Source organism: Lagopus leucura, unplaced genomic scaffold (assembly GCF_019238085.1).
Source record: "Lagopus leucura isolate 7727_CA_CO unplaced genomic scaffold, USGS_WTPT01 Super-Scaffold_1, whole genome shotgun sequence".
In the NCBI taxonomy this organism is placed as follows: Eukaryota; Metazoa; Chordata; class Aves; order Galliformes; family Phasianidae; genus Lagopus; species Lagopus leucura.
The window spans coordinates 1,370,471-1,387,871 of NW_024962250.1; the positions used below are offsets into that span (position 1 = coordinate 1,370,471).

Consider the following 17,401-nt stretch of genomic DNA (forward strand, 5'->3'; position numbering starts at 1 on the left):
TTTTTGTTATTATTTACACAGAACTTACAAAGTTCATAAATATTAACTTATCTTCAGTGCCTTTCTGTGAAATTTCATCATCCGTACTGATCCACTGATGTAAAAAAAAAAAAAAGTTAGGAATCTTTCTTAAAGGCATGAATTAGTCAATATGAATGGAGACTTCATGAATCCTTGTTAACTCTAAATTGTGCTCCCTCTTACATAAGCCTGAAGTTTCTGAACTGTGGTTAATGCTACCAGGTGGAGGTAAGCTTAGATTCTATTCCTTCTCAACTTCGTGTAAACTGTAAATCAGTTTTAGAAACTGAAATATATGTGAATATTGTGTGATTACTGCCATATTATAGAAACCCAGAGCACATAGAATTTTTTTTCCCTCTCTTTTTTTCTTGTTTTACTGCCTGGGGACAATCATTCCTTCCCAAGACAGGCCATAGTAGATGGTAGCAAGCCACTGAGCAAGAACATTATCTGCTGTTAGCATCAGTAGTTTCAACTTTGCTTTTCAGTGCAGTGGTTGAGGAATTTGTACATGGTTACAAATCTCAGCTGAGAGGAAAAATAATGTCTAATATAACTAGTCATACATTAAGATAAGCCAGTCAGATATTCATAGTAATCAATTTGTTGTTAGATGCACGTACATAACAATCAGAAAGATCAACATGATGGAATGGTGATACAGGAGATGGGATCACAAAGAGTCTGACACAATGGAAAGGTGTTACAAAAAGGGAAAGTACTCACCCCTCATCTAAGCTCACAAGGAAACTCCACAAGGGATAAACTTCCAACCAGAGATTCTTCCCCAGTGGCAGTCAGCCCCTTTATATGAGGTCTAAGAGAGGTGCAGCCAGGCTCCACTCCTTCCTCTCACACGGCTGAATTGCCTTCACCTGTGCTCCCAGGGCTGACCGTTTTTTCCCCAGGTGCTCAATCAGTGGTTCAGGCTGTGACTCAACAGTTACCATACAATGTATATCGCCATTACTGAGTAGTAATTTTCTAAAATTTGCTAAGTTGGTTGCTTTTTGATTATCTGACAATCTTGAGAGAATTGTTTCTAAAGTTAACCTACAAGAGGTTGAGAAAATAGGTGTGAGCTGTCATTGGAGTCAGGTCTGTATTGTTAAGCTGTATAAACACTGAGACCCAATGGGAAGACATGGGATAGGTTTATAAATGCCATATGAAATAAGAGGTCAAACACAGCATGATTGTTCAAGTTGCACATGTATTGTGTTCCAATTTGGCTAAGATATGTATATTTGAAGTGATCCTCTCTCTCAGGTAGGATGCTCTAGCCTGGAGATTTTCCAACCAGTAACAGGCACACACGCAGCTCAGCAAGCGGATTGAAGCTAGTTTAAAGTCAGAAACCATTAAATTTCTGGAGTCCAGATGGCAGGTTATTAGGATTGGTTGTTTTCACAGATATGCTCAAAGTATTCTGCAATAGGAAATGATGCATAGAGAGCATGAGCTACTTATCTTTGCTAACACATGCTGCTTTAGGCATGTGTAAAGTCCTATCTAGCTGGAGAATGTTACCAACAAAAAGTGGTGGCTCATGAGTTGGGCCAAGATGTGGGACTACATCTGTCACTTTGTTCCCAAGCCTCTACAGAACTCTGGGATCTGAGCAAGTTGCCAGAATTCTACCCTAAGAATCCACAGCAAAGAAGCCTTTACCAGACCTAGGGAAGAGCCTTGAACTTGTCAGTCCCCTGACAACTCCTGATTTACAATTACCAGAGAGACAAATCATTTCAAAATTTCTTTTCTCCACATGCAAGTATCATGTTTGTTTATGGGTTTGTCCTTGTGCTACATACTACAAAAATGTAACTCATAAAACATCAATATTTAGCTAAGTTGCTCACTTAAAACAATATATAAACAAAATATATCTGGTTCAACATCCAAAGAGTTTGCCATGGATATTCACATTGTAAGATGTCTAAAGCTTTCTAATCTTAACCATTCTTTTTCTGTTAATTGCTGAACATGAAGTGACATCTCAAAGTCTTTTAATTAAATTATTTTGCTTTCCTTTTCTAGTAAGATTATCCAGTAATATGACAATACTGATGTGAAAAATTTTCCTAACAGACAAAAAAAAACAAACACAAAATTAAAAAGACCATGCTGTGTAAAAGGTTTACAAATATCCTGTGACACAGAAAAATCATAATCACTCAGGCATGAACTGTTGAGTTTGTTTTATTCCCAAACTGCAATTCTGGCAAGGGAAGTTAGCACATGTGAATTATAAAACCTCAAATGTGTGTTCATTTCCTACAAATTACTGTAAGGTCTACATACTGCTTCTTTAGGTGTAAATGCAAAACACTGACACATTCAAGAATTGGGGATAAAAACACTCCACCTATCATCTAATGCTTCCTGGAAGACAAACAAGCTCAACCTTTTCAATTTTTAGAAACTCAGATGTTGAAGAGATACATCAGGCTGTTGTCCTGGTGTAAGTTTATGTAAATATTCCTAAAATCAAGAGGATTCTTTATAAAGACATTGCTGGTGATGTGACCTGATTTTCAAAGACAGCGAGCACGCGAGACCTGCCTTTGTCTTCACAAACAGCTGTAGATGTTCATCATGTCAGCCAGTCAAGCCATTAGCCTTTCAGCATTCTAGTATTTAAGATCAGATAGATAGATTTACCCAGAGGAAATGACTGTAGCTACTAATTTATGTTCATTTCCTCACATGTAGAGCGAACACATGAAAGTCAAGTCACTTTTGCTGCTGACAATAAAAGTCATACATTCAGAGATCAAGTACTTTGTGGTTTTGCTAGCCTGAGCTCATCATGCCTTGTCAGCCACACTGGAAGACCACCAGTTAATGGATTTAACCTTTGCACCAATGAAAAATAATGGGTAAGCACATCAAAGCTAAGTTACACCGAAGTCATACACGTCCACTTTCTCCATCAAATATTTTCATAGTCTAATCTCCTTCACAATTGCTTTGCTTAGTTTCACAGAAAGTACACTTACTCAAGTAAGTAGAAAGCAGTTAAAAAGGGTAAAGTTGCAGCTGCTCCCAAAGATCTCTCTGAAGTTCAGCTCCCACACGTGCAAATGGCACAATAGCACTAACCAGGTCCTGCAGATACCTTGATTCAAGCAACATTTTAAGACAACAGAACAGGTAATAAGGTTTTGTCAAAGTAGTAGGTAAAGATAGAAAAAAGTTACTTTGTGTTGAAATAATCTAAATGTAAGAAACAACTAAAAGAGAGAGAGAAAGAGAGAGGTTACCCATCGGATGGTATTTTTCCCATTTTCTGCAAATAGTTACTTGTGCATCTTAAGAAGCATATAAATATTTGTAGATAATATGACAGTGTCAGAACATAATCAGAAATCTGCCTTCACAAACTCTGGACCTGTGTCCACTAGCTACACAGTTTAAGTTTCACTTAAATCACAAGCTAGAAGAAAAACTAATTCTGTCTGAACTGTAGAGAATGAGAAAGCAAAAGATATAGAAATTGAGGAAGTCAAAACAAGAAATTCCTAGTAATTCTCTTTTCCATTACACTTAAACTCCTATAGCCATCTCAAACGGATTCAAACAAGAAATCTTCTGAAATGTATGTCAGAACAACTTTGTCTATTATTTCTATAGGTTCAACTGTCAAAATTCTTAAGAGGGAGGAATATTTTATGCACCACATTCTGGGAAAGACTGAAGATTTTCACCTGTAACAAGCTATTTTCTGAGTTATGAAACAGAAATCCAGCCATCAGGAGCTCTGGTCTGTCTTTGAAAGTGACAAATAATTCTCCAAGCTGAACTTCAATTGAAAGCATCAGCCACAGAGAGCAACAGTTTGATGCTGCGACTCGCTGTAGTGTGGATGTTTAAAAAGTTCAGTAAGTTCTCCATGCAATCAATAGATTTATTCAGTTATCTTTATAGTAATACTTATCTTTTTTACTTCAAAGTAAAATTCTGTATACTTTGAAGTGCTAACAAGGATGCTGACAGAATAAATTTAAAAAACTGATCACAGTGTTTACTAAGGTATTCTCCTAAGGCTCTTTTCAGGATACCTTTGGCTGCAGTGTGGTATGTGTGAATGAATCCTTGGAGCCAGCACAACATCCTAGTGTTTTTGAACATAATGATTTACAGCAACTGCTTTGAATGCAGTGGTAGGTCCTAAATCCATTCATTGTTTACTAAAAGAAGTGGACTTCGGTAAAGAGAAGGCAGAAGCCTGAAAGAAGCCATAGCTTCCATAGGACCTGTTAAAAGTAACATTTCCAAAACAGGGAATGGATTATTTTCGGCTATATTTCTCAGCTCTTAACATCTCTTTTTCTTTTCCCCCTATCAGTCACAGCTGTTATCTGAAACACAGCCCAGCAGGTGATCAATTCAGGCAATGTAATATTTCTGTGCACACGTACATTGGATAGTATAATGGTTCCTTGAAGTCAGTGAAATGTTTGCTACAGACTTGAGTGAAAAGAGAATGTCACTGTTCATTTCTTCAAAATCAAAATTAAAACTGAACTTATTTTAAAAAGCTACTTCACACTTTTACAGTTATTACTAATTAAAGAAAGAAATCTGACCATCTTAAATCATATTATGCAAAGGGCTAACATGATGTAATTGTCTTCAATAGCAAAATAGTCAGAGGACACTGTGTAGATGATATTAAAACTAAGATTACAATGGGAACTGCTATAGCTCTCATTCTACAGTACAGCAAAGTAAAGTATAGGAGTTACACAAGAACAAAAAAATAAACAAACTGACATCTGGACACTAAACTCACGGTGCCGATGACAGATTGCTGCCATAACAACTTTATTAAAAAAATAAAATAAAAAAAATACTACAACAACAACAAAAAGCTACTGTTTGGTCCTTTCTCACAATTTTCTTAGTGATAAAGGATGCAAATATGGATACTCTTGGATGTTCGGGTTATTTGGGGATAAACTTGGATATTTCCTGGGTGAATACTCTTCCAATGTGGCCTGGTATGTTTTAACATTCTTTTCACTCATGCAGTCTGAATGGCAGCTCTATGCAACCAAAAAGAAGTCCAGAAGTAGTGAAGGGCTTTACTGTTCCAAAACCATGTGAAGTAGCACAGAAAAAGACAACTCAAATTTCTCCCGTTGTGCTGAATTCCTCTTCTAATTTACTACCAGCACTGGCTGGGCACCCAGAGGGATTTTTTTGATGAGCAATTCACATGTTACTCTATGGACTGCCAATATAACTCCAGCTCGTGGTAGTGATCCAGGATGTGATCCAGGAAACAATCATCTTCAGCTTCATATTAGTTCAAGAGGTCCTGACAAACCTGTATATAGTGTTTTTTCTTCCTATTTGAGCACTCATGGGACTCACCTGACACAAACTTTGAGATAGTCCAATGTTGCCATCATTGTTTCCAATGCACTGAAGATAATATTCAGCTATGTACATGGTTCCCTAGTTGTAATCTGCTGATTTGCACAGATGAGTTAATCGGGAAACTCTTCATTCCATGGTGTGACTGTTGTTCATAGCCATCCAAAACGTAACTTGTCATTGACATTGCTGTCACCACTGCTGAAACCCACCACCCATTGCCTCACTATGCTTATATCCACTGTTTGGTCTCCATAAAAGCTTAGCAAGTATCAGTGAATGTCAGTGGTTGCCATTTTTTCCGCACAAAGAAATTAAATGATACACCACACTTCCATGTCAGATTCCTTTGTGTCAGAATGTTCCCCTGTTGCCATTGGTCTGACAGCAACAAAATGCAATGCAATACTGTCAGGAAGGTTCAGCCTCTACTACCATAATACCAACATCTGCCTCTGATGTCATGAGACAACATAGTGAAATAACAGGCGCTACTTTCCAAGTAGCCTTCATATTTTCAAATGCATACAATAAAACTATAATAAGCAATTCAGATTTTTTTTCAGTGTGTATTTTCCTAAGAAGACAGGCAAAAATACTATTTATGAGTGGAAAATGAAGCTTTTCCTTAGTTAAAAGTGATGGAAATGTATTTCACTTCATGTGATGCACAGCACCTTTCCTCCATAAAAAAATAAAATAATAAAGTCTTTTCATTATGGTGATTTCTATTTTCAGATTTATTTTCTTATTTTTAATGTAAAAAAAAAACCCTGAATATTGCTAATTCAGCATTTAAATCAAATTGTAACTGCTAGAATGTCAATGACAAGGTAAATGATTGCTGTATTTGTTTCAGGGATAGAGAAAGGCGTGAAGTTTAATTTTCAATTTATGTAGCAGATTACCATAATGATTGGAAATGCATTCCTTCTGTCACAAGGCTGTCTGAGGACAAGCCAATCCTCACCTAATTTAGAGGACTAAGTTTAGTTTCAGCTAGTTTAGAGCAGTATAACATTTAAAGCCTCGCATGGAAATAGATTTACATAACATAAATCCTTTGTGTTAATGGTGCAGCCAATTCTCAGGTTTTTACTGTCCTTTTTTTTTTTTACAAATCAGAAGTTGGTTTTCTCTTACCTGGTACACAATTTACATGCTTTCACATTATTTTGCTTCCAAGTTATAGTTTCTCAAAACTACTGAGATCTGCAAGACTATCCACTCCCAAAATATTCCTACATATAGTAAGATCAAACTGGACTTTCTGATTACAAAGGATCATCCTTGTCCAACATCTTTTTTCTTGAGGATAAAAAAAAATAGAAAAGAAATAAAAGAAGTCATGCCTTTTCCCTAGTAAAGTTTCTAATTAAAAAGAGACATTCACAGGGATTAAAGCTTTTGCTTTTCTACTACATGCACACAGTGGCTATGACATGAAACTAGCATAGGTTCATTTGAATCACTTTATACCAGCTATGAGCTTGTCACTTAGCATTTTCAAAGCATAATTATCACTGCTGAAAATCCTATTGTACTGGAAATAAGATGGAGTGATTCAGAGATGGAATGCCCACAGAGCAGTTAGTTCTGGGAAACAAGACTATGGCTGCAGGGAATTACAGAAAAGGTGCTGTAGCCTCTGTTTCCTGCTCGATTAGGGAGTGTGAATGGGAAACATGCTTCATTAACAAACATAATATCCCATTTGGCAATATTCAGTTTGATTGATAGAATTTATAATGTGCTTAATGCCATTTTGTAAATACATAAATGTACTGCTACATTTTCCCTGAGACATTTGAAGAAACTAAAGAACCTCCTGCTTTACTTCACAGGCAACAAGATCTAAAAGCAGAAAGGAAGCATGAAAGAGTAAAACAATGTAGTTTTACTCTCTTTTTTTTTTCTGCTATAAAACATAGATAAACCTTTTGCAAACTCATGCACTTTTCATTGCTCTCACAAAAATACGTAATATTTGCTATACTATAACAGTCAAGGCATGGAGCAGGCTGCTTTCTATCCCTTTAGTAGTGCTTGGTCACCTAAGTCACCTAAGGAGTCCCAGCTCAGGAAGAAAACGGTCTCAAGCCATTTTACACAGTGTTGACTGAGAGAAAGGCCTTTGCTTGGCTCATCACAAATTGCATAAGCCCTAGAATCATCTGGGTTGGAAAAGAACTTCAAGAACATTGAGCCCAACCATCATTCTTACCCATGTGAGAGAGCTTGGTTCTATCCAGCATTTATGCATAAAAGCCTAGTTATTCTCTTTGGCTCTTTGGATTTCACTGGTGGTCATATGCTTCTTTTTTTCCTCAGCAATTCCTGGAGCTCAGTTGAACTTTGGCGTGTCCCAGTCTCATGCTTGAATGGTTGTAGGACAGTTGAGAAGAGGTCTCCACAGATGGCCTCCCTGGAGTGGAGGAAGACTACGAGATCTGGGTTGTAGGGGACCAAGGCAACAAGGGTTGATCTGCACATCCCACGTGTCACACAGAGCAACAAACAGTACCTAAAAATGCATATGTTTTAAAAGTTGTCCTCTGCTGTCAACTCTTCATCTAACTTACTAACGCTCTGAGGTCATCCTGTCTGCATAGCATTTGGGTGCTTTATCATTTGCTGATGCAATATGGAAAATGAGACTCACTTTTTTCAGAACTCACAAATGCACTGGCAGTCAGATAAGCACTGCAATGCATGCTCAGCTAAATCAGAAGAGAGCTTGCTTACCTGGATGAGAAACAAGGCAAACCCTTGCTTCTTTGATTTCTCTGTCTGTTGACAAACTACATCTTGGAGAAACACTTTGAAGAGGATCAGCGGAGGTCAAGAAGCAGAGAGCTACAACAGCTCTCAAAGAGATCTGAGGGGAGAGCAGAAGACCTATACGAGCTCCTCACCTGCTGAAGGAAATGATCATGGGGGGCAGGAAAACAGCTTCCTGAAGAGAGAATAGAAAATTCGGATGGGACAGGTATAAATTAATCCAAGCATGACCATTGAAAAGACAGGCGATCTCCAGTGCAGCTTCACCTCTGAACCCACATATTTCTTGCTATCAAGCTCATCCAAGCTGAAAACACAGCTTTGCATCTAACTCAGGTACAGCAAATAGGCCACCCCTGCCATTGGGTCTTTCCTCTCCTGGCATGAGATCTGATGTGGTGTTAATAAGAAAGAAAAAAAAAATCCCCCAAACTGCTACTTAAATAAAAAGCAGCTATGAATCCACCACATTTAATTAAAAAAAAAAAAAAAAAAAAAAGAAAAAAGTGTGAGGGATAAAGATGGAAGCACTGATCACGTACATAGGCTCCTTGGAGGAAATATGCAGTGTCTAGAACAAACAGATGAGGGGGGTTGGTCTAGTACTAAACTTAGATCAGACAACATAACTAAGAGCTGCTAACTCTCACCACATACCTGTAATATCTGATGGAGACCAGCCTCCACCTCTGCAAAGCCAGCCTTAGGCACACATCATGTAGGCACATGGGGCTGAGCTCTGTTTCTTATGTGTTTTCTTACCTTGTGTTTGGGGTCCCAAAGCAGGCAGAAATACTCTACCAGTGTCCCCATGGGTATTTGATGTTATTACCTCTGTTTTTCCTTTCACCTTGGTATGCATAAACTACCTTATTGCTTGATTTTATGAACTGTAAGCTTAAAGCAAGTAAGATACTCTAAACTCCAACACTCAGTTATTTCCCTTTAAGGGAATACAATTTCTATTTGAGTACTCAGCTATGTCACAATTACAGCTGAAGAACAGTACTTCAGTAAGAGTTTCCTAAATATTTAATAAGACTCATGGCATTACCAGTAAGCAGCCACAAGCTGAAACAGCACAACTATGTTTCTGAGCAGCTTTTGCAGGTGAATGGTTCACAGCCAATAAAACAATATATTACATGAAATTTGGATGTAAAGTTCAAACTCATTTGTCACAGATATTCCTAATTTCAAATCAGGACAGCCTGGTTACATTCACATCAATTAAGTATGCTTTGTAGAAAGATCTGAGCAATAACTTTTGGTAAATCAATGTTCATGAAAAATCATTTAAAAGTCAAATGTATGAATATAGTTTCAAAACAAGGGAAAATGCATCAATGCAAATATTTGAACAAAGATTTCATCTGTTTTTCTCCAATCAAGAAGTAAGAATTGCATACAATTTATCTGGCCAAATGTATTCAAATAATAGGGTAAATTTTGAATATTCATGGACAATCAGAGACTGAATAATGCTCTGTTTCAGAGAAGTTCTGCAAATTAGAGGAGTAAGAAAACTCACCCGGGAGAAACTGTCTGCTCTGCTCTAAGTATCACACTGTCAGCACTTCCACAATTGCAGTTTCCTATAACATAAAGTGATTTTGATTTAGCATTTTCCAAATAATTTAACAACTGACTGCCATTGTCCTTATTTCAGATGCCCAATTAAGTAAAATCTCCCTCTTTTCCTTTCCCCTCCCCTAATAATCCCTATCTTAATTACATTCAAATTACATTGTATTTACAGTATAATGTACTTATAAGTAGGTACCAAAGTATACATTCATAATAGAAGTATCCTCTATATGCAGTATCCTTTTAACAGCTCTCCACTCTTTGAACTTTACAACAAATTGCCCAAAACTGAATGCACATTAGGGATTCAGTTTTCCATTACAAAACTAAAAAGAAGAATTTAAAAACACTGACTTTGGTATTTTCTTGGCTTTCCTTTATGGCAGTCTTTCTGGTAAGCATCAGTTCTTGTTTCTCTGTGGTTGACTGTGGAAGACAAAATTGTCTGTAGTTCATTCATGACTGGAGAAAATTAGGATGGAAGTATGAGAAAAACTTGTCTTCCTATTTAAAGGTAAAACTGAGCAGTATCTGAGTTACCTTCTCCAGAGAATTATACAAACAATACACAGTCTTGAACTAGAAATTCAGAGAAGGAAGCGTATACTGAAAATGAAGACTGAGAAGTCGGAGACTGAAGGGCATTTAAAAAGCAACATCCTCTTTTAGCAGAAACAGCACAGAAGAACCTGAAAGGATCAGGGAGTGATAAAAAGTATATATTTATAAGATGGCTTCCTTGGGGAGTGCATCCGTCTCAACATGAGTAGGTCACAGGGGATAGAATGAGATCTCTTGAGAAGCATCATTTACAGAGTCAAATACAAACATCAGGTCTCTCTAGAGTCTGTTTCTTCAGACTGGCTCGCAAAAAAGCATTCTCTGAAAGTATGTGACTTTGCTTGATCACTTAGCCAACCTGGACAATATGTATATTCTTTTATTTTTAGACTTTGAATATTTTCTTCATTTCTTATGCTTTTTCACTCATCTTTGCATTGTTACCTATTGCAGGTATTTGGGAATTGCTTAAAAATGTGCTTTAATCTACTCCAAGGAGATAGAAAACTAAGTTGATTTAGAAATTGAAGAAAAAAAGAAGTCCCATCATTACTCTCCAGACTGATCCTAAGGAGTTTAACTGACTTGCATATCCTTATATTCCTCAGCTGAAATCTGTAAGGAGGTAATGAAGAAAGGATATCTGAAGTCAACTTGGCTCACGCATCTTAGTCCAGGAGAGGCACATATTCAGCTGGATGGCACCATAGATTTCATTGCTGGAGGCCCTGGAGTTTCCAAAGAGATAAAGGTTGAGAAAGCATATAATTGGTGTGAAATCCACTAAAAAATACTCTCCTATCTCTTCTGCTGCTCGCGCTTTCAGAGCTCCACAAGGCAACTGGGAGTACAGACTCCCTGTAGCAGTACACTTCTGCCCTGCTTTCTACAAAATGCCTCATTTATTTCTGCTAATCTGCTGCTCCAGTTTCTAGTCTCTTGAACAAAGGTATATTCTCCGCATGTGTGTGCATACACATGTGGAAACTAAAAAGTAAATGTAAGTGAATTCGCTAGAAGGAAAAAAGACTTCTAGCTTTGTCCATCAAATATTCAGATGACTTAACTGTAGACAGTGAAAAGAGGTTCTGATGCAGCGTGTGACAGATTTTTCCATCCCTAGAGATTGCCACAATAGATGATAAAATAGAAGAGACCTGACAAGAGAAAGCAGAAGTAAAAATTCTTTTCCAGGTCCTTTTCTAACATTTCCCATCTCACCACTTGCATCTTTGCTTTCCTGTGTTATTTTAAGATTCATGTCTTTTCAAATTTTCTGCCAAGTATGATGCACACCTGTGGAGCAGGAGAACAAGATAATGACAGGAATGCACTTACTGATAGAGGGTCTGCCTCAGCTTGCAAACTCCAAGTCTATAAAGACATTACGTTGAGCCCACTGTGACAAACTCAGAGCAATTAATGTCATGCTGCCCTCATTGTCTTTTACCTATTCAACTTCTGTACCATTTCTCTGCTATAACTTGTGTCCAAGAAAATCTTTCTAAATCAACCATGAAATGTTCTATGAAAGCCACTGAATTTTCTCATTTGCACTCTTCCCAAGGCCTCTCTAAAATCAGAAAATTCGCAATTACCATTAAAAAACATGCTATAATGTTATAAGCATCTGATGAGAGAGATGATTGGATTTCCAGGTGGATTTTTCTTTTGTTACATACTGTACTCATCCAAGTCAAGTACAATGTTCTGGTAAGTAAAGTTTTCCACAATTTATCTTATCCAATTTAACGGACAACACAAAAAGATTGTCAAGAACTTTTACCCCATTTGTAACCCTGATTTTTTTCACAATCTTTCCTGAGCCAAGAGACAGCTTTTCACTCCATTTGTCTAAAGCAAAGCAGAATTGTTTTTATTGAATCTAATATTCCATATATTTTTAAATGATGGATGTGACGCTTTACAGCCAACTAAGGTCAGTATGGAATGTTTTGTTTATACATTGCTTATCAGGTTTTACATTTGATAAAAATTAGTAACCAAGAAGTATCCTAAATCAAAAAACTGTAGAATCAAAATACATCCCATAGAATATTCCTTGTTCATATGGTACAAAATCTGAAACATATAACATCAAATCATTTATTAAATCACATAATTGTATTTATGTATATAGTTCTACAAATTTGACAAGGTGCACAAAACTATTCAAATTCTACAATTAAACTTGTGTTAGAAAGATGCAGTATCTGTTATCTTTAAAATAGACATTACATTCCTGTTATCATTCCATATAATTTCAGATCTTATCTAAGCTTCATCAACACTGACTATGCAGTAAACCACACTGAAAAGGGAAACATTATCAGATGGTTTTATTGTTAGAAGGCTCAGAATATCATTTTGCCAATTTCTTTTTAGGAATAGCTGCATTTCTGTTAAATATTCAGTAAATCTCCTTTTCTTTTTCTTTGACAAAATCATAGTTGAAAAGGTTAGGATTTTTTCCCTACTGACAGCAAAATTATTACTTTCTGTCATGAAGAAAGCATTGAAGCAGCCAACAAGAACGTTCTAATTCTTACGTCCCCATTTCTCAAAATATCAAGATGATGTTATGTGCCTTGTTGTCCCAGATTGCTTGTCAGTAGATTGCAGGACACAGTGGATCATTTATGGTAACCCAGAAATACAGAGCTCTGCTCTACCCTTGGTCATATACCCATTGCTGATAGCAGGGCCGTACTGTGGCAGAAAGCAGTCAAGGCCGGGTGCTTGAGGTTCCCCTTAGGATGGCTTTTGTATGTCACCCTGAAATGTAGGATGTCACATCAGATGTACAGGATGATTAAGAAATCTCATACCATTCTCAGATAATAATAAAACCTTTGTGTTTTGGATTTGCTGTCTGACAGGTGATAGCCAGCAGAGATGACTGAGTACACATGTGACAGCTGGGAAATAGATACAGGCAGTCACTGGGCTGCTCCTCATGGCCCATGCCAGCAGATAAGCACCAAAGATGTTGATAATTACAAACAACCTAACACTTGTCTGTACATGCCATCCGCTCTGAAACAAACCAGAATAGGCTTTACATGCTTGTGTGGATTCTTGAAATGCCTCACCATGTTCACTAATTAAGGTTCTCCTCTTTCATATCCTCTAGGTGTGGGGCAGTTGTGGGATGCCAGCCACCTCCAGGCAGGAGTTGGAGGGAAGGTCAGAGGGAGCCCTGCTCAGCTAGGTACTGCTTCCCCACATAGCATCCTTGGAAGGAAGTGAGGCCTTGTGACCAAGCACCAGGTTTTTGATAGCCATATAGAAATAAGACTCTAGCTGGATGTTTTCCCCAGGCTCAAGATCAGGATAAAGTCATAGGCTCTGAGAGAAAGCATAGTTCACTTATTAGATATAACACCTTGAAAAAATCTGCTACAGATACCCAACTCTGCTGAGTTTGTGACACCAGTAAAGCTTGACAAGTTGCACACTTTCAGGATTTTAAAGGGAATAAGAATCAAAGCAAAAAGAAAAATTCCTTGTGCAACTTAGAAATCTTTATTGTCTTGGGCTATGTCTGCCAGCACCAGCAGGATCCCTGCATTAACAGCGCTCCCCAGAAAACAAACACATAAACAGTCACTTTTTAGACTAGACAAAATCACTCCACAGGACTTTCCAGCCCAACCACTAAACGTGTTTTTAATGGTTTTGGAGGGTCCAGCTGATTATCCCTAGCTGCGGCTGTCCCTCCTGCTGCCACTTCTTCTCAGCACTGTCTCAAGTGAGATGTTTCTCCACCCGGCCGCAGAGCCTAATTGCTGGCATGTGGCTCTGGAAACCCCTTTTCCATCTGCACAAAGTATTTTTACACTCCTGGGCTGGAGCATAGTCATTCTACTCTGATTTCCTCAAATGCTTTTTTGAATGCTTAACTTCACTCCTGCAAGGACGCTTGCTGATTTTGATGTTCCTTCTTATGCAAACAGATAAACATTTGCTTGCCTGTTTGTTTCTATTTCCTATTTATGTAATGGGAACTCTACTTCTCTCACTCAATAAGTATTCAAAAAACAAATTCACACATAAAGGCGAGTTGCTCAAGCACCACACTGATGGTATAAGTACCGTAGCCAGCCCGATTCTCCATTGTTATTAATGTGCCAAATGAACAGTTTATCAGAGATGATTTCATACTTCTAAAGAATGGAAATGAGCAACCACTAGTGGCTTTAAATGAAAACATGAACATAATGCACAGGAACACACACTTTTTAAAAGTGCTTCTTGGTGTCTGTGATAGACAACGGGAAGAGGCTGCAAATGGGTTTAAATGACTGAAGCTGTTGTCACTCAGATCTGATTGAAACAACCCAATATTTTAAATACCATTCACATATTAAGTAGCAGGTGTGAGTTTCTGCTTCTTATTAGAAAAAAAAAAAAAAAAAAAAAAAAAAAAAACAAACCACTGGAAAAACAGCTGCTTTCTGTGAATTTAGCTCTGGGAGCCAGAGCGCTCCAATTTCAATCTGCATTCTGGGACAGGTAGCACAGAGCAATTAATCACTAAGACTCTCTCAGATGGTCTCACCTTCTTTTGTCTTTGAACAGCATGATACAAAATAAAAATGGGTCATCAATGCATTAGCAAGAGGCTATGAGATCATATCCTTGAAGAGATATTATATGTGCAACACTCACACAAGAAAAGCAATCTTTTTTGTCATGGCAAGAGCACATAATCTGAGGCAGGGAAGGTGTTTATTTGTTTTTACGAGTAGCACTAAAATGCTTTTTATAGCAAAGATATTGGTAGCTTTCTGTTCTGTAGCTCCCAGTTGAAATGAGAAGGGTGTAGCACAGAGCACAGGAACAGGTGAGCTCAGTGTTTACCCAAGATGCCTATTGGCACTCAAAACCATGAGAAATGAGGTGGTGCTGGCAATAAAGGTTTGGGCCAAATACCTGGGACATGGAACGTGTTACTGGCTAGGAGCAAGAAGCAGATAAAGAGAAGCATGTTTATATATAAATAATAACCTGGAGAAACAGGTAATATAGGTGAAAATTGAATCAAATTGTCACAGCATGTATAAAGCATCCTATCAGATGTATCCTTCACTGTGTTGTTCATAAAGATAGCAAAGAGGGACTGCACAAAAATCAAGGCAGGAAGAGAGGAAAATATCTGATAATTGAAGTCTCTGATCAGTCAGAAATCAGTCAAGTGCTACTGTTGAGCTTTAATAGCAACAATAGATTCTTTGGGACTGAGAAAATAGCGATGCACAAAGTGGGAGGAATCCTGTATTATTTTGTCATGAATATCCAGGAAAAGAAAAAATACAACAAGGTTCTACAAGCATGATTTGAATAATGAGAACAGCAGAAAATAGTAGGCATGGAACATTTAGCAAAGTATATCTAAATTGTGAGCAGCCAGCATGCATTTAACAGCAAAGAGCTTGCCTAACTCATCTCGTGCTGCCTCACTGAAGAAGCAGCAGTAACCAAAAGGATTTTACAGGGAAAGAATCTGTGCATATAGTTACAGACCTGCAGGAAACAGTTCTGACAGAGTAGCCAGCAGTAAGTTAAACACGAATAAGGGATCCACCACAATGATCAACATTCAGCCAACGCAGTGCTACGGTGGAAGAGAAAGAGTAAAGAACAGCAAATTAAGAGAGATCTTACATTACAGGCTGACAAAGGAGTAAAGACAAGGTGCTTTTGTAGTGTTCCCAGGAAAACACTTGGGAGTGTGTGGGAGCAAGAATTCTGAGAAAGGTGATGCTTTGTGTTTAATCAAGAACGCGTCAGTGCAAAATACATCCATACTGCCACAAAACCCATTATGGAACTCCCCTTCCCCACATTAAAAAAAGGGAATAGGAAAGCTGTGAGCATATGGCATTTAAGGTCTTAAATTGCAAGGCTGAAAGAGGCTGTGATGAATTATTGAGAATTTACACATACCAAAGAATCTTACCTAGTAATTTCTGGCTGGACAAGCCTATATATCTAGGAAAAATATGTGGTCTCAATTTAAATACTTCAACAAATTCATTATATTCATAGGTTAATTGTTCCAATAGTTAATTACGTTCAGTGAATCTTATGTATATTCCTACTTGGTCTGCCTTTAGTTTACAAACTAAGTTTTTTGTTGCCCATTCATTAGATTTCATAGCACTTCTTAATAAACCATTTACAGTCCCTCCCTTAGAGTTTAGCCTAAGCTACGTTCTATTGAAATAGGTTGAACTTCTTATTTACTCATTATTACAATGTTTTTGAGACTCCAGACTATTTTTTTAATCTTTTTTTCTATTCTTTCTGAATTTCTAAGAAACACAGACACACTTTGTCCACTGGGAACTGTTTTCTGGTTAATGCCTAAGCAGCACACTGTGACAAACCTTAAAAAAAAAAAAAAAAAAAAAAAAAAAAGTGTATAAAAAGCAACATAACAGTTGCTGCTTGCTGTATCTTAACAGGGATAGGAAAGTCACATGTGAATTTCTGAGAATGACTGCATTCTGGCTTCTGGTGGAATTAACTCTTATTCAGTTACTCCTAATTTTTAGTTTTAGTTAGCTGAGAACCTGGGCCAACTACACGATTCCAGTTAGAGAAGAAAAAAAAGAGGTGGACACCACAAGGTTCAAAAGAGGACAGCTGAGATTAGCCTCAATGACCCTAAATGATAAGTGAAAGAAGGTTAAACACACTATGGAAAGGAGATTAACAAAAGACCTCACCGGTACATAAAATACCTTAAGGGAGTTGTAAGAATACATTTTAGTAGTCTGGCAATTTAACAGAGGAATACGCCAGCTCAACTAATTAATTAATGACTGTGTTAACAAAGATGAAACGCTCTACAGAAAGGTGCTGTTTTGTATTACAAGAAGGTGAAAAGCAGCAGATAAATTTATAGATTTGTTAACATGGAAATTTAACAAAATGACCAGGAGGATTATGAGGTTGCCATAACACAGACATGGTGGAGAAGAGAAAAGGGACACCAGGCACCTTGCACCAGGCAAGTCCTCTGCACACAGGCAGGTGAGACCACGGATGTTCAAAA

At 37.6% G+C, this 17,401-nt stretch overlaps 1 protein-coding gene and 1 long non-coding RNA gene across 3 annotated transcripts in view; both read right to left on the minus strand.

Annotated features, from left to right (window-relative positions):
• Positions 1–794, minus strand: part of SHANK2 (SH3 and multiple ankyrin repeat domains 2) — a 344,135-nt gene extending 343,341 nt beyond the window's left edge. The window contains exon 1 of the mRNA XM_042868615.1: positions 751–794. The gene's annotated coding sequence lies outside the window, so the exon portion shown is untranslated. The remainder of the gene's footprint in view (positions 1–750) is intronic.
• A 5,393-nt stretch (positions 795–6,187) lies between these two features.
• On the minus strand, positions 6,188–16,258 carry LOC122180476. 2 transcript variants are annotated; one of them, XR_006179100.1, is made up of 4 exons: positions 15,865–16,258; positions 10,132–11,066; positions 9,722–9,785; positions 6,188–8,365 (listed from the first exon to the last, which is right to left on the minus strand). It is a non-coding gene; the product is annotated as an uncharacterized LOC122180476 (long non-coding RNA). The 2 variants fall into 2 exon arrangements; XR_006179102.1 differs by lacking the exon at positions 15,865–16,258 and adding an exon at positions 11,406–11,683.
• Between the last annotated feature and the right edge of the window lie 1,143 nt (positions 16,259–17,401).